We start from the raw sequence: 25,160 nt of genomic DNA, 5'->3' as shown, positions 1-25,160 counted from the left end.
CCGGGGGTTCTCTTACTTTCCTTTGCCCTACAGACAGTCGCTGACGTAAATTGTGGAGTGATTATTTTTAAAGGCAGCAAATATTTTAAAACGTGTAAAATATTTAAAATAGCGCATTTTTACTTCTGCATTTCGGTCCCCACGGGGCAAGATTGACGTTGCTCCGAGGCCCCTTGTCTTCATTTTAGACCGGTGCAGCCGAGGTTGAGGCTGACGCCGGCAGGCTTCGAGGTCGCCATATTGGGGGAAGGAGGAGGGATGCGGTCCAGTCGTTGGACGCTTCCCGCCCGCCCGCCCAGACCAGGTATTTAATCCCGGAAGTCAAGGCAGGCTGCAGAATTGCTAATTTCCACCCCTGAGGCGGAAAGCCGGGGGTTCTCTTACTTTCCTTTGCCCTACAGACAGTCACTGACGTAAATTGTGGAGTGATTATTTTTAAAGGCAGCAAATATTTTAAAACGTGTAAAATATTTTAAATAGAGCATTTTTACTTCTGCATTTCGGTCCCCACGGGGCAAGATTGACGTTGCTCCGAGGCCCCTTGTCTTCATTTTAGACCGGTGCAGCCGAGGTTGAGGCTGACGCCGGCAGGCTTCGAGGTCGCCATATTGGGGGAAGGAGGAGGGCTGCGGTCCAGTCGTTGGACGCTTCCCACCCGCCTCACACTGTATAAAATGGTGACACCTTCCCGTCCGCGCAGCGGGCGGGCGCAGCGGGCGCGCCGGCGGCGCGCCGAAGGCGAGCCCGTCTGCGCCCGTCCGCGAACGGCCGGGGACAGGGGCCAGTCCCCCTGGTCAAATTACAACTAGAATATGCTGGACATCCCAACAATTACGTGACATACGCCCCGATTTGGCTCAAGGCTGTTTTCACAGTCTTAATGTTGAGGAACCCAATAGTTGCAAAGTCTGCCATTATTCGTGGCAGGCTACACCCCCTCCCAGGGAACAGCATACTAGCCTCATATGTGGGCTACTTAATACCAGATCCATGGGGAAGCACTGCATGGATATTCATGATCTACTGTTAGAAATGAAGCTCGACTTATTGTTCCTTACAGAAAACTGGTTGGACTCCAACTCTGGCCCTGATATAGTAGCCTCTCTCCCCACGGAATATTGCATTGTTCATCTGGATAGGACTGAAGGAAGGGGAGGAGGGATCGCAGTCATTTTTAAACAACCACTGACATGCCAACTTGATCCCTTCCCCATAGCTGAAGGCGAGATAGGAGCCTTCACAATTAAAATCAACAAGGGGAACACGGTGAAGGGCCTACTAATATACCGTCCCCCGGGTCCCTCGACCCAGTTCACTAATCACCTCATCGAGGGTATCACAGAAACTGCCTTACGTAGAGAGAAATTTCTGCTCCTAGGTGATCTCAATATACACCTTGATAATCTAGCTGATAAAGCAGTTACCGATTTTGTTCAGCAGCTTTCTTCCCTCCAATTTTCCACTGAATCCAAAGCCCCCACTCACTCAAAAGGCCACTTATTGGACCCAATATTTGCCAATTGGGATGGTATAATTGTACACTCTCCGATTCCTGTGACATGGTCCGACCATTTTGTTGTTCCATTCACACTATCTATCCCTGCTACAAATATACCGAAACCCCAAAGCACTAAATATCTCAGTAGGAAATGGACTACATTTTCTCAAGCGAAATTTGAGACGGCCCTTATGACCAGTGGCAGGCCTGGGGGGGAAGATGCGGACACGGCATCAGACAGACTGAATGAGCGTATAACCACGGCCTTGAATAACACCGCCCCACTCTGTCATAAGTCACCCCATAGTAGATTGCACAAATCGGCCCCCTGGTTTAACGAACAACTCCGCTCAGTTAAAGCAGAATGTAAGAAATTAGAACGGCAATGGAGGGTCGCCTACTCAGAGCAAGCGAAACTGAAATACAAAACCAGAAGCAGGGAATATCATACTCTCATTAGATGTGCCAAAACTAAGCACTTCTCAGATAGGATCGGAGAAGCCCAAAACTCCACCAAGGAACTATTTAAAATCTACAAGGAAATTTCCATGCATACTGCCTCTGTTAACCCCTCATTAAGCTCAGTTGAATCTTGCAACCGTATTGCTACCTACTTTTCCGACAAAGTGGCTAATATCTATTCTGGCTTTGCAGGAGGAAAGGGCAAGGCAACTGAGTTTAAGGAATCTCCTAACTCTGATGCTGGCACAAACAGTTTGTGTGAGTTTGTGATCCCCTCATCTAACGAGCTGCAACGGATTTGTCGTTCGGTTAAATCCGGGTCCCCCTATGACCCGGCATCACCGAAACTTTTCGGCCAAAGCATCGAAACTCTTGAACCTTTTATCAGAGATGTCCTCGACATCTCGTTTAAAACCTGCACTGTTCCAAAAAAATGGAAGCAAGCTATAGTACTACCACTTCAGAAAAAACCTAACCTTAGCTGGGACAAGCTGGACAACCTGAGACCCATATCCCTTCTGCCCTATATGGCCAAGGTGGCGGAAAAGGTGGTCAACTCTCAAATTATGACCTTTGTGGATGAAGCCAATCTTCTCCACCCCACACAGTTCGGATTCCGCCCTCGCCACTCTACAGAGTCTGCGCTGCTTTTGGACACCGAGATTGTCAGGCAAGGAGTTGACGAGGGTCAAACTATGGCACTCATCCTGCTTGACCTAAGTGCCGCCTTTGACACTGTAGCACATTCCATCTTGCTACAGTGTCTCAACAAGGGAGGAATCAAAGGGAAGGCACTTAGATGGCTACAATCTTTTATGATGGAAAGAGGCTTCCAGGTCAGACAAGGTGAATGTTACTCCAAACAATTCCATCTCGATCAAGGAGTTCCTCAGGGCTCCGCTCTTAGCCCCACCTTGTTTAACCTATATGCATCTCCTATAGCAGCGATTGTAGAGAAATACGATATCCAACTCGTATCCTATGCTGACGATACGCAGCTGGCTATCTCCCTATCACGGGCACCCGACACCGCAGCCGTCAACTTCAGTGCCTGCATGCAGGAGCTAGCCTCCTGGATGTCTAACAACTGCCTGAAGTTGAACGGCTCCAAGACTGAGGTGCTTGTGGTGGGGAGTGGCCCGTCTGTGTGGTCTTCAGCATGGTGGCCTAATTGCTTGGGCCCTACACCTAGGCCAGCACAACAGGCCAAAAATCTAGGGGTTGTATTTGATTCTGAGCTATCATTCACGCCACAAATCAACCGGGTTGTGGGTATGTGTTTTGGAGTACTTAAAACCCTACGTAAGGTCCTTGATATGCTCCCTGTTGGAGACAGACAGACCCTCGTACACGCCTTGGTTACCTCGAGACTAGATTATGCAAATCTGCTGTACCTGGGTAGTACAGTCAGTAACATCAATCGTCTCCAGGTGCTGCAGAATGCAGCGGCCAGGCTGGTGCTAAGGCTTCCGAGACGCACTTCCTCCAAAGCAGCCTTAAAATCTCTCCACTGGCTACCAGTCTGTCAAAGGATCAAATTCAAAGCCCTATGTGTGTGCCATCGGATTTTAGGAGGCAGGGCACCCATTCCCCTCAACGGTCTTATTACCCCCTACAGACCAGAGCGAACGCTTAGATCCTCGGACACTGGCCTTGTCATGGTTCCTAAAATACGCAAAGCCCGTATGGGTGGAAGATCGTTCCGTCTTCTCGCAGCCAAATACTGGAACTCACTGCCGATTGAACTACGTCTCGAACCCTCCGAGTCTATGTTCCGCAGAGCCCTCAAAACCCACCTGTTTCGCCTAGCACTACCCTAGTTCTACCCCCTCACTCTTCTCATTTTTAGCAATTCAGCGCAGGGACACGCCGGTGAGCGTAACTAGCGCTTTATAAAATTCCTAAATAGGAAATAAAATAGGAAAATAGAAAACGAGCGCAGCTGTTCCTGAGATTCTCCAATAAACACGCCTCTTGCGTCTGGCAGTCCCTTGGAATACATGTGTCGTGATGTGTGCTCAGCGGGATTGGCGTGCTCCGAAGTGCGCGCAGATCCCCACACCACAACATTAACTCGGTCTGTTGCTGGGTGTTTGGCAACCCCCATTATCACAGAGTATTGGAACGAACGGGGCATATTTTATGACATCTGCCCACCTGTGCTGCAATGTGCTCATTGTGGAAACGTAAACTCGCACATCGCCTACCATGACAACAGCAACGCTCAGCACATGTTTCAGAATAAAACGTCGCAGCGCATTTATGAACAAACAACCATAAACTGGGATTTAGCAGGCAAAACAGTCCTACAATGTACCAAGATGCATACAACACATACAATAGCCGCACCCAACAAGAAACACAAAGATGATTTTCCACTGCCAAAGAAGTCTTGTGGGTTATCTAGCTACGAACCTAGAAATTTCTAAACTCTAATTCAAATGAGAGTTAGTGTAATCTTGGGCAAATCAAGTCATCCGACTGACCCCAGCAGTATATGCTCACTGTGAGTATAGCAACTCGACAGTTCTTGTGAACACTGAAAACGTGTCACAGTACAGTGGCGTATCCTCACTGCTGCACTGCGCCCTGAGCTCTACTATCACATTACAATAATGGCAGTGAAGAGCCAGCGCTGTCGCCGCGTGCAGAGGGGCCAGGTGGTTTCCATTTCTCTTGTCATCAGAATTTAGATCAACAAAGGAGAGCCCGCGGGCGGGATTCCCCTTCGTGTCTAATCGTTTCAGATGCACGTGTGCGCGTCAGCTCAGCCCGTTTCTATTGCATGGGCGCATGAACACTGTCAGCACATGCTTGCGGTCCCCAGAGTGCACATTCGCAGGGGAGGGGAGGCATGCGCTTACCTCCATTCACCTTGATTTCCGGTGACAACAGAACATCATGTGCAGTGAGGTGGTCTTCCTACACAAGCGAGCACTGCAGTGCCGACCCCGAAATATTGCAGACTCCTCATTCAAAATGCAAATGACCTGGTCCACAGAAGATGAGCAATTAAATAAACCGTGGTAACTTAACGGCCAGAGCAGCCGATTTAGGAGCTGGGGAACCAGATTCGAGTCTCGGAGTTGGCCCAACATCCTTTGTGATTCTCCGCAGATCACGTAATCACCCGTGCCTACCAAAAATGTCAGTGTCGTTGTGTAACATAACTGGTGCTCATGCAACGCGCTCCAATACCTTAGGGTCTATTTAAACAGCAAAAAAAGTAGTTTCAAGCTGAACGACAGAGGCGTTGTTTGTTGTAGTCTACAAGCAAAGCCTACGACGGACAGCGACCAGCCGCTTTGGATTCCTGCATGAACTGAGCAACTGTGCAGGAACTCACACCTGAACTTCTAACTGCCACCACGAGGGTTGTTCAATTGTATATCTGCAATCATATCGATTCGTTGTCTGGAGGTGCAGCTGAGTTGTGACCCGTTCAGCTGCCTCCAGGAGCAGGCCTTCCCAGCAAACAAAGAGGCTGGAGCAAGGCGCAGCATCCCGGGCACGGTGTGATCTGTGACATGGCCACCCTGGCCAGCCGCGGCCTGCAGGAGGAGCTGGGCACGGAGGCCGGGCCGGCGTGGGCACTCTGGGCACGGCAGCCCCTCAAGAACCATGACAGCCCGCTCGCCTGTGTGTGTGTGTGGAGGGCTCTGTGTGTGTTTGGGGCTCTGTGTGTGTGTGTGGGGCTCTGTGTGTGTGTAGCTCGGTGTGTGTGGGTCTGTGTGTGTGTGGGGGGCTCTGTGTGTGTGTAGCTTGGTGTGTGTGGGTCTGTGTGTGTGGGGGGGGCTCTGTGTGTGTGTAGCTTGGTGTGTGTGGGTCTGTGTGTGTGTGGGGCTCTGTTTTTGTCTGGGGCTCTGTGTGTGTGTGGCTCTGTGTGTGTGTGGCTCTGTGTGTGTGTGTGTGTGGCTCTGTGTGTGTGTGTGTGTGGGGCTGTGTGTGTGGGTCTGTGTGTGTGTGGGACTGTGTGTGTGTGTGGCTCTGTGTGTGGGGGGGCTCTGTGTGTGTGGCTCTGTGTGTGTATGTGGGCCTGTGTGTTTGCGTGTGGCTCTGTGTGTGTGTGTGTGTGGCTCTGTGTGTGTGTGGCTCTGTTTGTGTGTGGGGCTCTGTGTGTGTGTGTGGGTCTGTGTGTTTGTGTGTGGCATTTGCGAGAGATTAAGCTATTGGCATTGTAAATGACAATGCCATTTATTTATCTGTTTTCAAAACCAACACATAAATAAAAATGTTGTCATTTACAATGCCAATAGCTCTAACTTTTGCAAAGGCGAGACCGTTGCATTGTAAATGCTTGTTAATGAGGGCGGAAGGCAGGGTCATTAAAATTGTTTTGCCTGACTCTTCCCGTTCCCTCTTTTAACTCAATAGGTTGAGCTGACCAACACACACACTGCTACACTCCATAGGCCCCTTACACCCACTGCACCAAACAGCAAGGAATAAAAGAACTCCGCCAAAGAGCCCCTGCATAGGGTGCATGTCGGGTATTGCAGCGCTGACCCAACCAGGAGCATGCCCGATGATGTAGCATAACACCCAGCGGGCTTGGTGTGTGAGGGCCGTCATTCCGAAAGGAAGGATTCCCCCCTCCTTTCGTAATACACCTATTGATTCCCTCTTGTGATCCCGCAATACCAAATCTCCCCCATCTCCCCCTGTAGGAACGGCATACCTCTTTTTTGTACTTTGATCAGGGCATGTATCCTGGACCTCATTCAAAAGCCCTATTATCCCCTTCTTAGATTGCTATTCCTCATCTTACCATATTTTACAGGTGATGGACAAGATAGCTGTGCTCACTTTACACACATCTTACAAACTGACCATCATAGCCTGCCACAAGTGTCATACAGATTTTACAGGTTTGACAGCTCTGTTTCAGGTCGCAAGTGATACAAGTGTTATCTATCATAGTCAGGGCCACTGGAATTATGCTGCAGGGGAAGGTCAAATTATGCGGCAGGGTTGAGTAAATTATGTGGCAAGAAAAGGTGAACTATGCGGCATTATGTGGCACATTTTGTGATAGTGTTACTTCATTATTTAGTAATTTTCTGAACTTAACACTTTATGAGCATTAGTTTTACCTCATTAGTACCAGTTTACCACACAAATATAGCAAGAAGCTACAGAAAGGTGACCAGTCAACCTTTGCAAAGGTCCTTCCACTGCGGAGCAACACGTCATTGCGCTTTTTCTAACTTTTATACCATTTGAACTAGAAACACATTTTTTGTTAAAATCTGCAGATTATGCGGAAGATGATGAATTATGAGGCAAGTGCAGCAAATATACAATTATGCGAACATCGCCACAGCTTCACAATTGCATAATTCCAGTGGCCCTGAGCCTAGTATGATAAGGGTGTGGATAGCTTTAACGTGTCAGCACAGTTTGGCTTCGGGTTACAGAGTTTTCACGTGTCACCCAACATAGCTGTTCCCAGGTTACACAGATCATATAGGACCACGCCTCCTACAGCAAAGAGAAACCCATGGGATTCTATATATTTTACATGCAATATATATTGAGGAATGTTTATGAGTGTCAATCGTGTGCTACTTTTATATAGCATTTACTAACTTATGTGGGGTGCTGAAGCGCCTGCCTACATGGCTAAGACGCTCCACTGTGTGGGGTTTATGGTTGGAAGATCCTATGGAGGAAGTTTTTCCATGTCATGCATAATAATAATCCACATTTATAAAGCGCACAATCACCCGTAAGGGTCTCTAGGCGCTGGGGGCCGTCGGGAAGATTAAGCAAGCTATTGCCCAGAGTCACATGGTGCTGGGCTAATCTGCTGCCAGAGCCGGGGATCGAACCGTGATCCCCAGATTCCGGAGTCAGTCGCCCTGGCCGCGGCGCCACACCTCTTCCACATGCATGATCAGATTCCGGAGTCAGTCGCCCTGGCCGCGGCGCCACACCTCTTCCACATGCATGATGGCCACTGAGATGCGATTATTGTGTTACAGGACGCAATGTATAGCGGTGTGGTGGGTGAAGAAATATGAGAGAGAGACAGTTTATGAATTTCATTAGGTGGGCAGCTTTGAACAGCTCTGCCTGTCTCTTTATGATATTTCTTATGTTCATAGTCCACATAACTAGTTACTGCACAGCTTTGGCCATACTTAGATATTTGGTTTACAGTGTATAGTCGTGAGCATGTAAAGGAGGGAGGGCGAAGAGGGGCGAGAGCTCTGCAAGGCTGGACTTTATTAATATCATACCATGCCTGATTGTCATTGTGAGATGTGAATAAGAGGTTACAGCGTGTACCTTTTTGGGACCTGCACTGGTGGACTAGATTGAAGACCCCCACCAGCCAGCAGCATGAGGCAGATTGCTTCTGTTACCGTATGCCTGTTCAGTGGCAGATTGCTTCTGCTACCGCACGCCTGTTCAGTGGCACATTGCTTCTGCTACTACATGCCAGTTCAGAGACAGATTGTTTCTGTTACTGCATGACTGTTCAGTGGCAGATTGCTTCTGTTACCGCATGCCTGTTGCCTGTTCAGTGGCAGATTGCGTCAATTACTCCATGCCTGTTCAGTGGCACATTGCTGCTGTTACCGCATGCCTGTTCAGTGGAGGATGTCTTCTGTTACTGCATGCCTGTGCATGGGCCGATTGCTTCAGTTACTGCATGCCTGTTTAGTGTCAGATTGCTTCTGTTACCGCATACCTGTTCAGTAGCAGATTGCTTCAATTACTCCATGCCTGTTGAGTGGCAGATTGCTTCTGTGACTGCATGCCTGTTCAGTGGCAGATTGCTTCTGTTACTGAATGCCCGTTCCGTGGCAAATTGCTTATGTTACTGCATGCCTGTTCAGTGACAGATGGCTTCTGTTACTGCATGCTTGTTTAGTGGTGATATTTTCAGTTACTGCATACCTGACCAGTGGCCAATTGCTGCTGTTACCGCATGCCTGTTCAGTGGAGGATGTCTTCTGTTACTGCATGCCTGTGCATGGGCCGATCGCTTCAGTTACTGCATGCCTGTTTAGTGTCAGATTGCTTCTGTTACCGCATACCTGTTCAGTAGCAGATTGCTTCAATTACTCCATGCCTGTTGAGTGGCAGATTGCTTCTGTGACTGCATGCCTGTTCAGTGGCAGATTGCTTCTGTTACTGAATGCCCGTTCCGTGGCAAATTGCTTATGTTACTGCATGCCTGTTCAGTGACAGATGGCTTCTGTTACTGCATGCTTGTTTAGTGGTGATATTTTCAGTTACTGCATACCTGACCAGTGGCCAATTGCTTCTGTTACTGCATGGCTGTTCAGTGGCGATTGCTTCTGTTACTGCATGCCTGTACAGTGGCAGATTGCTTCCGCTAATGCATGCCTGTTCTTTGGCAGATTGCTTCTGTTACTCCATGCCTGTTCAGTGGCAGATTACTTTAGTTACTGCATGCCTGTTCTTTGGCAGATTGCTTCTGTTACTCCATGCCTGTTCAGTGGCAGATTGCTTTAGTTACTGCATGCCTGTTCAGTGGCAGATTGCTTCTGATACGCGATTGCTACTGTTACTGCACGCCTGATCAGTGGTGAGTGCTTCTGTTACTGTACACCTGTTCAGTGCCAATTGCTTCTGTTACTGCATGCCTGTTCAGTGTCAATTGCTTTTGTTACTGCATGCCTGTTCAGTGGCAGATTGCTTCTGCTAATGCATGCCTGTTCTTTGGCAGATTGCTTCAGTTACTGCATGCCTGTTCAGTGTCAGATTGCTTCTGTTACCGCATGCCTGTTCAGTAGCAGATTGCTTCAATTACTCCATGCCTGTTGAGTGTCAGATTGCTTCTGTTACCGCATGCCTCTTCAGTAGCAGATTGCTTCAATTACTCCATGCCTGTTCAGTGGCAGGTGGCTTCTGTTACTGCATGCTTGTTCAGTGGTGATTGCTTCAGTTACTGCATGCCTGTTCAGTGGATGATGGTTTCTGTTACTGCATGCTTGTACAGTGGCAGATTGCTTTAGTTACTGCTTGCCTGTTCAGTGGCAGATTGCTTATGTTACTGCATGCCTGCTCAGTAGCAGGTGGCTTCTGTTACTGCATGGCTGTTCAGTGGCGATTGCTTTTGTTACTGCATGCCTGTTCAGTGGATGATGGTTTCTGTTACTGCATGCCTGTAAAGTGGCAGATTGCTTCTGCTAATGCATGCCTGTTCTTTGGCAGATTGCTTCTGTTACTCCATGCCTGCTCAGTGGCAGATTTTTTCTGTTACTCCATGCCTGCTCAGTGGCAGATTTTTTCTGTTACTCCATGCCTGCTCAGTGGCAGATTTTTTCTGTTACTCCATGCCTGTTCAGTGGCGATTGCTTGTTACTCCATGCCTGTTGAGTGGGAGATTGCCTCTGTTGCGCATGCCAGTGCAGTGGTCGATTGCCTCTGTTACTGCACGCCTGATCAGTGGCGATGAGTTTGGAGCAGGAAGTGTTCTGAGACGGAGGACAGGAAGTAGTATTATCCCTCTGTTTGACTGGCAGTTCAGCCTTTAGGGCCAGGCCCGGTCCCCTCGCTGGGACAGAGGCAGCACCAGTATTGTTTAGCCTCCTTCATGAGAGACTGGACTGTTCCTACTGGATCAAGACAAGAGCTTATTTGTATATTTGCGGGTCGCTGTCTAGAGTGGCATAATGAGTAAAAAATGGTGGACTTGAATGTGGCCTGAGCAGTTACTAGAGACTGAGATTACCTTGAGCATTCCATCCATCACTTGTTTGTTTTTCTTTACCAAATCTCAGCTGTGCCCAGAGCCCAGTTCTGCACTTGCATAATACAAGGCTGCCCCCACACAACCTGGGCCCAAGGGTCAGGTACGAGGTGGATGCCCCTTTGCTGAGCCTTTGGTGATCAGCCCCACTGCTGCTGTAGTAACACCTATTGATGGCCTCAGAGTCATATCCGGGAGCAAGTACAAGACACGTCAGCTGCGAGGCAGATAACTGTGCACTGGCCACAGGAAGTTTAAAAGGATTTGTTGTGTTGCTAATACAAGGTGGAAAATAGTCTTGGTGCACCCTGAATTAAGAAAGAGGTTCCACTTACTGCGGGTCCTCAGAGGCGGTGATGTTTTAAGGTGACTGTAGGCGGTTGACTTAGGGTGTCACCACAAGGGGACACAGAATGCTGGCAGGTTGAAACAAATGACCCCAATATTAGGCTTCTTGCTAGGAGAGGGGGAGTACCCCAAAAGTAATAGGTCATTGTGTGTGAGGCTCTGAAAAGCCTTGCACCTGATGTTCTTGTATGCAAAAGGTTACTCAGCATATTGACACTCGCCTCTCTAGAATGCCAGCTAGAAGTTATTACCAGATTAAGCTCTCCTAACCAATCTTGGTTCCCTGTTTCATCGCTTGCTACAATGGAGTGAGTTTGTGTGTATACACACTTAGAACTGACTCAATTCATGCCTCCATTGAAAGTGTGCAATGCTCTTATGACCATCCCTCTACATGTTCTCCATTGAGGCTGTGTCATCATTGGTTAAGAAGAGTGCTAGGATCAAGTTAAAAAACTAACTAGATGAATGCTTGACCATTCAGGAGAGATCTCCAACGAGGATAGCTATTATAAGGGGATCTTCTTTGATGTGGACGCTGAGCTCTGGGAAATGATCTGAGGCCTGCACCTCATGGCAAATGGACTACTGAACAAATCATGCTGGAATAATGCATTGGTATATCAATCAATCAATCAATCATTTGTAAAGCGCACTACATACCCGCGAGGGTCTCAAGGTGCTGGGGAGGGGGGGCACTACTGATCGAACAGCCAGGTCTTGGGTATCCTCCTGAAGGTCAGCAGGTCTTGGGTCTGTCGTAGGCTCAGTGGGAGGGTGTTCCATGTCTTGGCGGCGAGGTGGGAGAAGGATCTCCCGCCGGTAGTTGTTCTTCGGATACGCGGAACGGTGGCGAGCGTTGTAGTCGTTTGATGAGCTTGGTCGGGGCTACCGCGTAGAGGGCGTTTCCGTAGTCGAGTCTGCTGCTGACGAGGGCCTGGGTGACTGTCTTTCTTGTATCTGTCAAGATGCATCTGTAGATCTTGTGGAGCATGCGGAGCGTGTTGAAGAAGGAGGAGGAGACGGCGTTGACTTGGTCATTGAGAGCGTTGAGTCGAGGATGATTCCCAGGTTGCGTGCATGGTTGGTGGGTGTCGGGGCTGCCCCCAGTGCTGTCGGCCATCAGGAGTCATCCCAGGTTGAAGGGTTGGAGCCGAGGATGAGGAACTCCGTCTTGTCCGAGTTCAGCTTCAGACAGCTCATCTTCATCCAGTCGGCGACGGCCTTCATTCCTTTGTGGAGGTTGGCTTTGGCGGTGATGGGGTCCTTGGTGAGGGAGAGGACCAGTTGAGTGTTGTCGGCGTAGGAGATTATGTTGAGATCGTGCTGTCAGGCGACATGTGCGAGCGGGGCCATGTAAATGTTGAACAGTGTCGGGCTGAGAGAGGATCCCTGGGGTACGACGCAGATGATCTCGGATATGAGGGCCAGATAACAGCTGGTGGCACTCCTGTAAAGGTCTCTGATGCACTCTGGTACCAAACTGCTGATATGCATTGGTGCTATCCAGAGCATCACAGAGCTGACTTTGCTTCATACCTCTACTTCCTCCTGTTTTTCTGTTCTGCACAAGAAGGCGATTGACCTGATGTGGAGTTGGTTGGGAATGGGAAATCACCCCACTTCTGGAGGAAGATCTGAAACATGCTCTACTCTGCAGATGTATTTGTTTATGGAATCATCTGAAGACGAGCCGCCATACATGGCATCATCTTGCTGAAGTAGCATTGAACTCCATGTGAGATCAAGGCGTTGGTTGGTCCTTGGATCATTCGGGTGACAGGGTGGATGGTGGAATGGGCATGGTGGAACGAGAAGTCAGCATAGACCCTCATTATGAGTAACATCTTACGTCAGATTGGTTGATTCAGATTAACCCAATTATTCAGAGGAATTACTATCCCTATTGAAATTATAAGATCCGGAGGAGCACTCTTGATCCAATGTATTGTTCCCTAAGATGTCACCTGCTTTAAATTGAAATATTGGGGAGAAATGAGCAAGAACGAGGGGAATCAGGCACGTCCCGCTGTAAGTCCTTATTTCTAAGGGGACCCTCAGCATTACACTTTTAAAAGCTGCATCCTTCAGAGTTACAAATGCCCCCAGTATCAGTAACTCCAGGTGCAGAGTTAGTAGGCCAAACCCCGGCGGCTTTAAGTGTCTAAAATCCAGTAAGGAGTATCGGAGACTTGAGGGGGCTTTACTTGATGGATCCGTCAGTGGAGGGGGGGCAGTTTCAGGTTCTTCTCAGAATGTTCCACAGTGATCATAGGACTGAACCCTGTGTGACTGACTATTCAATGTGTGGGAGTCATGAGGATGAAGGAGTGAAGTAGTGAGGTGTTTTGTGGCCGTGGAAGAGTTGATAAGTTCCTGTTGGTTTACGAATGTAGTTGATGCGTGGAAAGTGTAATTGAATCAATGTTCTACAACTATATTACATTTTTAAAATTAACCTGCACTTACATCAACTCCACATCATTTACTACCAACATTTCATCAAGGTAAGAAGGCGTGGAGTTAAGAATAGTAAATTGATACTTCCTTAGGTACCAAAAACCAGCCCACACTCTGAACTGTCAGAGCAGCTCTTCTGGCACTGCAAGATTGCCTTACATGCCAGTCAATATATATTGTGGTTGATATTATTGACTTTGTGAGATAAGACCATCAGATCTTGTGGGTGTTAACTGGCTGGCATTGAACAAGTGCAGGTTATGGTGAAAAAATAAAGGGCGAACTGATAGATGGGTGGGTATCCTGGAGCTAGAAGCTGAAAAAAAAGATGAAACACTATCATTTGTACAGCCAAGTCTTAAATGCTTATGGAATTTTTGGTGTCTAGGTTCTGAACAGAAAGAAATGGACAGAGTACCACAACACAGGTACCAAGTAAGAGAACGCTCTGCCCTCAGAGAAAGACTGTGGCAAAGCAGGACATATTCAGAGCAAAGAGATCTACAAGGGACTTAACGTGTAATCTTGGTTTGGGTAAAGACGGGACTCAGATTGTACAAGGCCAGGTGACCAATATATATAGAGATTTAAAACACAAGCAGAGTGCTACAGGTAGTCAATGCAACTCTCTTAGCTAAGACAGCGCAAAATCATAAGTCATGCATCGGAAACGTGAGTAATAGTCTTGCAGACAAATTCTGAATGAGTTGTAGCAGTTGCGACGATGTCTGAAAAAGCTCCAAATAAAGGGCATTGCCGTAACCAATGTGTGACATCATAACGGCTTGGAAAAATGATATCAGAGCTCAAAGGGACGTAAAGAAAGGGAGCGCGTGGAGGTGACCATCTTAATTTGTTTTTGATGATAAAGACACATCCAGATCTGCTCCTGAATCCTTGACCAATTCTCAGGTGGTCGCATGTAGCATCCCCAGCTGTTGCGACCCCCTAGGTTTTGACCTAAAGAGGTGGCATTAGGGGCAATGGCTGGTCCTGACCAGACATCTCCGCTCCGCCCATCTGGCCCTCGTCACTATCCCATGGATCTGCAAGACCTCGGCTGGAGGAAGATCTTCTCCTACCTCGCTTGGAAGACCTGGAACTCCCTACATCTGCAGCTCAGCCAATCACTCTCACTGCCTCAATTCAGGAGGGACCTCAAGACCTGGCTCTTCGACATAACTGCTGAAACCCACCCCACCCCACCCCAGCAACTTGAGACCTTTCGGGTGATTAGTCGCGCTCTACAAGAACCCTGATTGATTGATTAATTGATTGATTGACCTTGTGTGTTAGCAATAGTTAGTCTTGTTCTTTGTTGCACGTGTCTGGGTACAGCGAGTGGCTGCAAGTAGGGTATGGAGGAGAGGCAGCTGGTTGCAAGAGTGTGAAGCAGTGTCGGGCTGGAAGAGAAAACAGGCCTGGGCACCAAATTAAGGGCCTCATTTATGGGTTTCTTGCCGAGGACTTGCTCCTGCGCTGCCCTACGGCAAAAGTGAAAGGCAGGAATACACCATATCAGTTGGATACGGCGCATTCCTGTCCTTTTCCCCTGCGCCGGTGCTCAATGGGCTGCCTTGCGCCAACACAGGCACCTTTACATCATGGTGCAAGGGTGCCTGCTTTGCAGGATGATTATTTTTGTGCAGGAAGGGAAACGTACCTGCACAGAAACAAGCAGAAGCGGCTTTTTCCTCTTTCTATGTGTGCTGCACTGCAGCACACATAGAACGAGCAAACATGAGGAGAAATAAAGATATTCCTCCTCGTTGTGTCTCCTTTATGCCTCCACTGGGAGACGTACGTTTTTGCCGCTGCCTTAGACTTACGATTTCTCGTAAATCTGTGGCAGTGTCAAAAAGCCATGGATGTTGCTGGGAACTCCCCCTAGCAACACCCATGGACCACCCCTTTCACACAGTTTTCTGTGTGAAATGGGCACTTATTTATAAGGTCATGAAAAGCCACATTATGTGGCTTTGTGTGGCCTTATCAGTATGCCAGTGGAACATCAAAAAAGTGACGTTCCTGTGGCGTGATAGTGCCTCAAAAGTGGCCCCATTAGTGAATTAGAAAGCTGAAAAAGTGGCCAGACTTGCAAATCGTGACAGCTCAGAACTTGTAGAGAGGTGCTTTGATGGTGTTTTGCAAGGTATGGAAGACTGCATGCACTTGTGCTTGCTGCAGGCAATGTTTGTGGTAATGTTGGGACATCAACAGTAAAATGCAGCCTGCCAGACCATTAAACCAGCCCTCAAACAGCCAAAACCCACAGCCCCGACACTGACTTGTCAAACGAACCCGCGTGGCACTGCCAGGTTGCATTACTGGCCAGTTCGACCCTGGTCTGAAGTTACCTGGAGGCTGGAGCAGGAAGGGACTAAACAAAGGTTTGGGCATTACCAGGGAAGCGGAAGTGGTGAAAGGCGAAGGAAATTGGATTCTTTCAGTGGGGCAGTGTAGAGGACAAAGAGGAAGGAGCCAAGGGAGGAGCTTTGGGAACTCCGCTGGAGAGGAATTTAGGGTCAAGTTTGTTAAGCACTAGGTTCATTCCTTAAGGTACGAATGGGACAGGAAGAGTGAGGGCTTAATGACTCTTAGAGTGACGGGGGACTCAAAACCGGTGGCCAACCAGAGCAGGATAAGAGAGCGGAGTGATGGTGAGTGGAATAGATTGTTGAATATATGATAGATAGCATTCCTGCTGGAGGAGTGCATATGAAATTACACTTGGAGATGGGAGTAGACAGTTGTAAACAAGATAGTTAGTAGTCAGTGAGATGGTTGTAAAGAACCCTTTTAAGAGTTTGAAGACGAAGAGGAAGGTCTGGATAAAGTCATGGTTGGAGCACTAGTTGTATAGAGGGGCGGTGTATTCAGATCGCCCTGCCGGATTGCATAGCGAGGTTTTTAGTTACTGCCAACAGCAGCTGTCAGTCACTCCGCTATCTTCTACTGGGCCAGCAGAGACAAGCTGTGGGGCACATAGGTGCATGAGTTGAAGATGGAGCTTGCATAGAAATGGACAATGGTGCCATTACACATAGCCCAGTTCACATAGAGGCTTTTCTGTAAATAATCGGCGTTGCTCAGGACTGGACCAGGTAGAGACAAGGTTTTTATACCACCGTCCAGGGTTGGATTGGGATTGAAAATCAGCCCGGGCACACAAAAAAAAAAAATCGGCCCACATTTGCATAATTTCTTTCCCCAAAATGACGGCTTCGGCGTAATCGTATAAAAAAAAGCGGAGGTGAAAAAAAAATGCACACGTTAGTTTACACTGCTGAAACACACCTGGAAACAAGTGAGGCCACTTCTCCTCAGGCCTCCTGCCCCTCGCTCAATATGTGCACACGTTAATGGGCCGGCCAGCGAGACAAAGGAAGTGATACCTCTTGCTAAACGGAGGTAATGAGCGCCCACCTGCCTATAGAAAGGCCACTCAGACACCCACTGGGCCGATGGCTGTTCGAACAATAGAGACAGCTCCCACATCGCCCCCCAGACTGCTCAAAAAAGCAGCCCACAGCAGGAAATCGGACACCGGCCCCTCGGGCATTGCCCGAATGCCCACGTTACCAATCCGACGCTGCCACCGTCTTATTGTCCCCTGTGTGATCCGGCCCGGCGGCCCCTCTGCGTAGTGACTTGGGGTACTCCACCCAGAGATATTTTTGGGAAAAGGGACATAAAGTTCATTTAACATAACTTTTTCTTTTTAAATATATTGTCTTGAGAGAAATGTGTTGTACTGACAATTCGGAAGAGACTTTCTGGAAATGTTCCAATATTACAGTGCCCGGAAGCAATATTTCTCCAAAGCACCACATCTCAGCGTCGCCCCCACTGGCCTCTGAAAGGGAAGCATAGTCTGGGCGTTATCCAGTCCAGGAAGAAGCCCCCTCGCCTCCAGCCTTTTCCCTGTGCCCATCGTGTGCAGTCCAGCACTGGGGTTACTCTTATCCACGTCTTAGCCTTGACCTTAGAATAAATAAATGCTGTGTTGGTCTTGTTGGTATTCAAAGCCCCAAGGTGTAGTTCAAACAAAGATCTCCGCAGCAGGCGCTGATCCGACCGAGCTACCTACTAGCTACAGTAATGTGACCCGCGGCAACGAATATTTTGTTTTCTGAGTGCCACCTCTCTCAGCCATTTCATAGAATTAATAGTCGGTGCAATGTGTTACCGTTGGCCTTTGTGGTGTCAGTGTTTCCTGTTCTCAGCAGCTGCTACTGATGGGGGAGCTAATATTCGCGCCTATTATGCGCCGACCGATGTTTATTAAAGTGGTGATTTCCAGTCCACTTCCGGTGGAAAAAAAGTATGCATTCGAGGCCCTCTGTCAGGCTAGGTCACTTGGCTGTGCGGCTGTTACAAGCACAGCCACCACTGAGCTGTGTGTCCGCTGACATCCCTCCCACTGGGACTGCCATCCAGGTTATTCCTGATATCCACCTTGATGTCACTCTTTTTATCACCCTCGCAAGGATGAAAGGCTGAGTCGCACGCTGAACAATTCTTCAGAAGCCACATACACAAGCTGACTTATCCAGGTGGGTTCAAACGTGAGGGCCACGGGCTGGGCTTTGAGGAATGCCCGCTTGAGATGAATTGTCTGTAAGCATTTCGTTGAAAGCGTCGCAGAGATGTCTTGGATGCGGAAAAGGTGTGTGTGTAACTCATCGGTGGATTTGAAGAGAGGGTGGGGGGCTGGTCGGTCCAATAGTATCGCTCGTGTGTGTAGTTAGTTTAACTTTTACAAGGTATCACTTATTTTAGTTCGTGACGTTTGCTTCAAGGCGCCCTGGGAATTGTAGTCTTTCCTCACTTCATTTGGACCAATTAAACTAACGTACCTGATAACAATGAAGGGTGATAATAGGGGACCTGGCGTCCCGAATTTTCCGAGACCGCCACGAGTTTTCACCAGCTGTCCCGGCAGATTTCGGAAAATGTCGCTCTTGTCACGGTTTTCAGAGAGGGTCGACTGGAAATGATGGGAAGTGCCTTTTTATCTTTTCCAAAGCAGGGATGGTTATCAACTGTTATAAGAAAGCAATTTAATTAACAGGCATGCTAGTGGCTGTAAAAATTGCATTTTATGTATGTCCTTACTCAGGGCTTTAACTTTAAGTGGTATGAAAAGACTGGGGGGGGGGGGGTCTCTCATAGGGGCGTGGCCAATGTAATTAAGGGCGTGGCTTGAAAACACGTAGGCTTAAAATCTGTGCTTAGCACAGTGTGCCGCCCGACATGTATTTTGCTGAACCTGTCATTGCGTCTAGCTATGTGATACAGGTCACATCATACCTACAAGTCAGGACTATTGGCTTTAGCAATGGTTGCTAGTTGCATAAGATAAATAAGCAGCAACTATGGCTTGTATATAATATTGAATACGCTTCCACTTAAAGCCCTGGTGACACCATGACAAAGTTGCTGCTCCTGAGTTTCAAAAAGAGAAGGGAAAACCAGAGAGAAAAGTACTCTCTTTATAGGATTCCCCTTCCTCTACAACGCTCACCACCCGCACATCGATGTGCCTGCTGTCACTGCAGTCCAGGTAAAAAAACGGACCGCCTGTGACAGGGCACAAAACAGAGCCTGTGATAGAGACCCGTTTCGAGGCCCCCTTAAAGAAACTGCCTGTGCTCAGATCCGATGAGACCCGGCCCACTCAAAGCCCTGTCCTTACTGCCTTTCTGTAATTCTCTGCTGAGGAGCGCTGCATTCTGTGCGCTCGCTTGAAGCAAAATTGTAGTCCTTCTTCCATTTTTGTGAAATGTCCTGGTTTTTAGGTCGAGGCTACCGTCGCACTGCGAAGCAGTGGGCGTGGCCGAAGATTTTATGTCTTCTACAGTGGGGCTTTAACCCGCCTCTCTCTTCCATTGGCTAGCTTCGTAAATGGAGGCTAGCCATTGGAAGAGATGTGCGTCACTCATTTGTAGTCCCGGCTTGAGCAGATTCGTGGGCGTTTCTTTAACATTTTTTGAGCCCTGCCCCGCCCTGCCCCTTTTCTAGTGGTGGGCGTTACTAAACACGCCCCTCAATCCAAAAAATTATGGGCGTTTCTACGAGCCATTTGTGAATGACCTCAGAGAAACATGGTGGTGTGGAGCGCTCCTCTCTTGCCTTCCGAGATCGTAAGGCAAGAGAGGAGCGCTCCACACCACCATGTTTCTCCGAGATCATTCACAAATGGCTCGGAGAAAAGCCCGTCATTTTCGGGGGGGGGGGGCTGGCGTAACTCCGCCGTGAAACTTTATGTTTGCTGAGTCTACTAAATAAAATGTATGTTTTGTTTAAAAGTAATTCTATCTTGTTGGCGCCTGTCCCCCTGCCTCCCGCCCCTCGCGCTGTGCAAGCCGCTGCTCCAGCGGAACGCTGGTGCATGGGCAGCTCCTGCCCCTCTGCCAAGGAGCTGCCGCCGCTGACCATTGGTGGCCGCAGGGGCCTCTCCCTTGCTCCATGGGCACGCGCGGCCCAGGACTCTCATATCACTTGACTCCTCTCCCAGGAGGTCGGATATGCTAATTCGGGGCCGCCACCGCTGCTTTGGTGCTTTAACGCCCTACAAGTTGTTAGCTTACCCCTTAGGAGCCACCGAGGCACCTCGTTAAGAAGTGCACTTTAATCGCGCTTGGTTACAAGGGCTGCCGGCGTCGGATTTCAAAGTCTATCCCCATCCATCAGCAGGCCGCTGGAGAAAGGAGAGGTCTGTGGTTTAACAGAGGTAGGCGACATTTGTTTTTGTTTAATATGAAAGCCGTCCCGCAATTGCTCCGGCCTAATGACTGTAGCCCTTGTTTGTCTTTTTAGGTGTCTGATAGGCACGCTTGCCAAATCACTGCTTTCAATTAGGAGGGAAGCATTCTCCCCGACCGTACTCCTGCCCAGCAGCCACGCTTGCTTCATACCCTGCTTCCCTCCCTCCCCGGTCAGACCTTATTCACGTACCCTGCAGCCCTCACTGCAACATGCTCTATACCCGGATTACTTTTTCTGCCCCATCATCCCTGCTGTCACACCCTACTCCCGTACCCTCCTACTCCCGTACCCTGCAGCCCCTGCACCCTCTTTTATACCCTGCTAATGTCAATGCTACCTTTTCTGTTCCCTGCTACCAGACCTACTCCCATACCTTGCACCTCCCCCCTGTCCCATGCACAGTACTTCTTGTTTTAGTTTCTTTCTCTCCTCGAAAAACACGCCCCCCAGTCTGCAAAGGACGGGGCTTAGCTTCTAAAAATGACATCGCCTCCTCTCCCCCCACCCCTCTTCTCACCTCTTAACTGGTTTTTATGAAGGTGCCCTATCTTGCAGTTGTATATAGCGCTTTCATCCTCCCGAGGTCTACGCCCGCAGTCCCGTTCGGCATTACTAACAAGCGCCTGCTTATTTCAGCGCCAAGAGTCCATTGAGCTTGTGATGTGCCTAAGCCTGCGGTCAGCTGTCTATGAGTGTCTTGGTGTGAAGATGGTGGCTCCGTTGACAGGAAGTTCCTCTTTTGAGTTTTTTGGGAAGTCGCCTTGAAGATGCGGCACGAACAGTGTCCGGTGCGCACAGTTTTATGTAGTTTCACCAACATACCCTAGCGGACAAGTGTCACGCAGTAAACTTTGGCTGTCTCTATCCGACACCTCCTTGCGGTGCGTGACGTGCGGTTGTGTTTTTATCACTAGGCAAATACTTGTACTTGTACGCTTTTGTAACCTGCACACGTCACTTTTCCTCCTATAATGCACCGTTTGCTACCTCTTGTATTTTGTTGCCCACGATTGTCACTTTGCCTCATGTAACATAACTTTTGCTTTTGTAAGTTGTTCACTTGTAATGTTCACTTGTACCAGTTCTGTTCCTATTGTGAAGCGCTCTGACACCTTCGGGTAAAGTCCGCGCTATATAAAAACGCATAAATAAAATAAAATAAATAAAGATACAAAGCTAATTCCACTGTGCACAGATCTCCACAGCAGGAGCGCAAACCTGCGGAGCTGTCTAGTCAGCTAGAAGACGTTGCAGCCCCCGTCCCCTCCCATTTCGAATGGGACAGAGCAGGAGTGTTTGTAGGATAAGCAAAGGTGCCAGGGGAAAGGAGGGTGGCAGGGGGGGAGCAGTGGAGAGAGGGGCAGGCACTGCATGGTATCACAGTGCCCTCCGTCCTTGTTACTGACGTGCGACATCAGAAGATAACCCTCTCTCTGCCCACCTCCTGCATTGTGGTGTGTGCTTGAGGGGAGGAGGTGATTGCGAGATGCATTCCAACTCCTGCCTTTAAACAGAAATAAATTGCATTTCCCAACAGTAATAATGTCCCGGGTATCAGCGTCATCAGAACAGAAGTAATAATTACCAACTTCAAGTGTTCTCATTTCATTGACGTGAGAAGGATGAAAGGCAGAGTCTGCTTTGAACCATTGAGGTTACAAATGACAACCATAGGCGCGCACACTGCCCTTGAGCTATATAGTTCCTAAAACTTCTTAGTGGATGCCTGAGGGGCCTGAGAGCTCATAGCGCCTACCAGCACTACGTTTGGTATTTTCAGTGCGCTGTGTTCCATGGGCAAACCTAGAGCAAATGAGAACAAGTATTTCGGCACTGGAATACGGCTCGTTCTGAACTCCCCACTGTCACCCCCACCTCCCCATACACACAATAATACCTCTGTAAACATTCTTGGTAGCCAAAAGTCGGTTCCGATGCCAGGAACAGTTTCATTTCTAACAGACAGGCTCAGTTTCAGAGTGAGTGCTGTGAAACAAACCATTACTATAGACATGTCACATGTGCTTGTAAGTTAAAGGCGCTATAAATACTGGATGTTCTTGATTACCATTACTCCAAACCAATCACAAAACTTATCTCAGAATCGGAAGGCTGCTCCTCGATGGTCTGCTGTGATCCAAACCAGAATGTACAAGATCACAGCAGTGGGGGCTTAGCCCACCGCGCTATCTTACACACGCTGAGGTTTATTTAAAGTCCATTGCCGCGAACTCCCGCACTGTTGTCTTTTCAGCTGCACATTTCTCAGGTCCAAGTTCTTAATTACAACTGTGAAGCTGATTCTGTTTCCAATGCAATCCCCTAAGCCCCCCCCACCCCACTCAGGTGTGTATCTTCCATTAGTACAGCATATACAGTAGCACCGGGACTCATTCATTCGCTACCAGTTCATTAACCATAACATCGCAGATGAGGCTTCTCTAATATTAAAGAAATTAGAAACATGGCTTGTCACTCGTCGCTAAAGACACTGTCTCAAAGAGGGCTATATAATCATCCTTCAAACATGCAGAATAATTGTAAAACCATGAAGCAAGTGTGTGTGTGTGTGATCACATTGCAACCAAATCTTTTACTAAGATTTGATAGTGTTGTATTGCATGTACATCGGAACATATGACGCTCACTGACTAGAACAATCTAAAAAAAATAGCAGATAAATGGAGTTAAGGAGCTGGGTCAACAAAACAGAAAGGTCTGCAGTGTCTTTATAAAGGAAAGATGAGATGTGATAGACGTACCTTGGAAAGACAATCCCACCTCCTAGGTAGGAGAGACCCAGTTTTGTGTGTGTGTGGGGGGGAGGAGCTCTGTGTGTGTGTCACTGTGTGTGTGTGGGGCTCTGTGTGTGTGTGGGGCTCTGTGTGTGTGTGTTTGTGTGTGACATTTGCGAGAGATTAAGCTATTGGCATTGTAAATGACAATGCCATTTATTTATCTGTTTTTAAAACCAACACATAAATGAAAACTTTGTCATTTATAATGCCAATAGCTCTAACTTTTGCAAAGGCGAGACCGTTGCATTGTAAATGCTTGTTTCGCTTTACAATTCAGGTCAACCTAGGTGATAAGAAAGCCCAGGACTTGACTTCATAGTACTTGGCGGCCGCAAACGTGGGGTAAGTCTCATTATTTTTGTGTACGTGTAGGTATTTGTAGAGCACAAACCTGGCAGGAGAGCAATGGAGGGTTGAACAGGCACCATGCACTCTAGAAAGATGCTTTTATTAACTGAAGGTCAAGGGTAGACTGTTGAGTTAGGGGTTCTGCTCCTTGCAGAGGCGTGTCTTCAGCTTTTTGTATCACCAAACATATGTTTTTCAGGAAATTTGCACAAACAAAATGTGTACACACACATATAGATACAGGGTCTTTCAGTCGGTCCTCTTCATCCAGTGGCCTGTTCCTGCAAGGGAGTAGCCAGAAAATGAAAATACCCCTTACCTTAAACCAAAGCTCTGATGGGACCAAGAAAGTGAAGCAAGTGGGCTTGACCCTCCCTAGAGGAGCTCCCTTGTCTCTTCCATCCAAGCATCTATACATGCCCCCTTTCACCCTTTCTTCCACCCTTCCTTCCACCTGCTGATATCCACCATTTTACCTTTACATTCTATCATCGAGTCATTCACTCTTTGATCCATCATTCATTCTTTCACCATTTCATCCACCCTTTCACTCATCTTTTCCACATCCATCCTTTCACCCACTATTCACCCATGCATCCTATCACCTATCCACCACTTAACCGATCCATTCATCCAAGCATCTGTTCTCTCATCCACCCTTTCACCGATCCCTTTACTCACCCACACAATCCCTTCACCCATCCACCCTTTCACCAATCCTTTTTACCCACCCCTGCATCTTTTTACCCATCAACCCATCCTTTCACCCACTCACACATACTTTCACCCATCTACCATTTCACTCATCATTTCACTCGTGCATCTTTTCACTCATGCATAATTTCACCCATCCTTTTACTCACCCATGCATACTTCCACTCATCTACCCTTTAACCCATCCTTTCATCCACCCATGCATCCTTTACCAATCATTTCATCTACCAACACATCGTTTCACCCGTGCATTCTATCACCCATCCTTTCACGCATCCACGCTTTCACCTACCCATGCATCCTTCCATCCACCCACCCATGTATCCTTTTACCCATCTATCCATCCACCCATCCTTTCATCCATCAATGCATCCTTTCACCTATCTACCCTTTCACCCTCTCACAAATCCTTCCACCCATCCACCCACCCTGTCACCCATCCAGCCTTTCCCCCATTCTTTCACTCACCCATGTATCCTTTCACCCATCCTTTCATCCACCCTCTCATGCATCCTTTTACCCTTCCACCCATCTTTTTACCCACCAATGCATCCTTTCACCCATGCATCCTATCACTAATCTTTTACGCATCCACTTTCACCCACCATGCATCCTTCCATCCACCCCCCATATATCCTTTTACTCTTCTACCCATCCACTCAGCCTTTCATGCACCAATGCATCCTTTCACTCACCTACCCCTTTATCCATCCTTTCATCCACACATTCTATCAACCATCTTTTCATGTATCTACCGTTTCACCCATCTTTTCACTAAATCATGCATTCTTTCACCCATCCTTTCCCTCGACCATCCACCCTTTCACCCATCCTTTCTCCCACTCTCAAATCCGCCCACCCATTCACCCTTTCACCTACCCTTTTACTCACCCATTCACCCTTTCATCCACCCACCCTTTCACCCTTCCTTTCACCCACTCATGCATACTTTTACTTTTTAAACCTTTCACCCATTCTTTCATCTATCCACTCTTTCACTTGTCCTTTCATTCACCCTTGCATGCTTTCACCC

At 48.2% G+C, this 25,160-nt stretch overlaps 1 protein-coding gene across 2 annotated transcripts in view; it reads left to right on the top strand.

Annotated features, from left to right (window-relative positions):
* LOC144823011 (platelet-activating factor receptor-like) overlaps positions 1-25,160 on the top strand; it is a 68,401-nt gene that overhangs the window by 3,934 nt on the left and 39,307 nt on the right. Inside the window, exon 1 of one of the 2 annotated variants that reach the window (XM_078681124.1) lies at positions 17,854-18,052. The exons of the other annotated variant lie outside the window; for it this stretch is intronic. The gene's annotated coding sequence lies outside the window, so the exon portion shown is untranslated. Of the gene's footprint in view, positions 1-17,853; positions 18,053-25,160 lie in introns of those variants that run through there. 2 annotated transcript variants of the gene reach the window in all.

The sequence above is a fragment of the Lissotriton helveticus genome, chromosome 3_1 (assembly GCF_964261635.1).
Source record: "Lissotriton helveticus chromosome 3_1, aLisHel1.1, whole genome shotgun sequence".
NCBI classification, from domain to species: domain Eukaryota; kingdom Metazoa; phylum Chordata; class Amphibia; order Caudata; family Salamandridae; genus Lissotriton; species Lissotriton helveticus.
The sequence above is the reverse complement of the archived record's forward strand: the minus strand, read 5'-3'. Positions and strand labels throughout refer to the sequence as shown.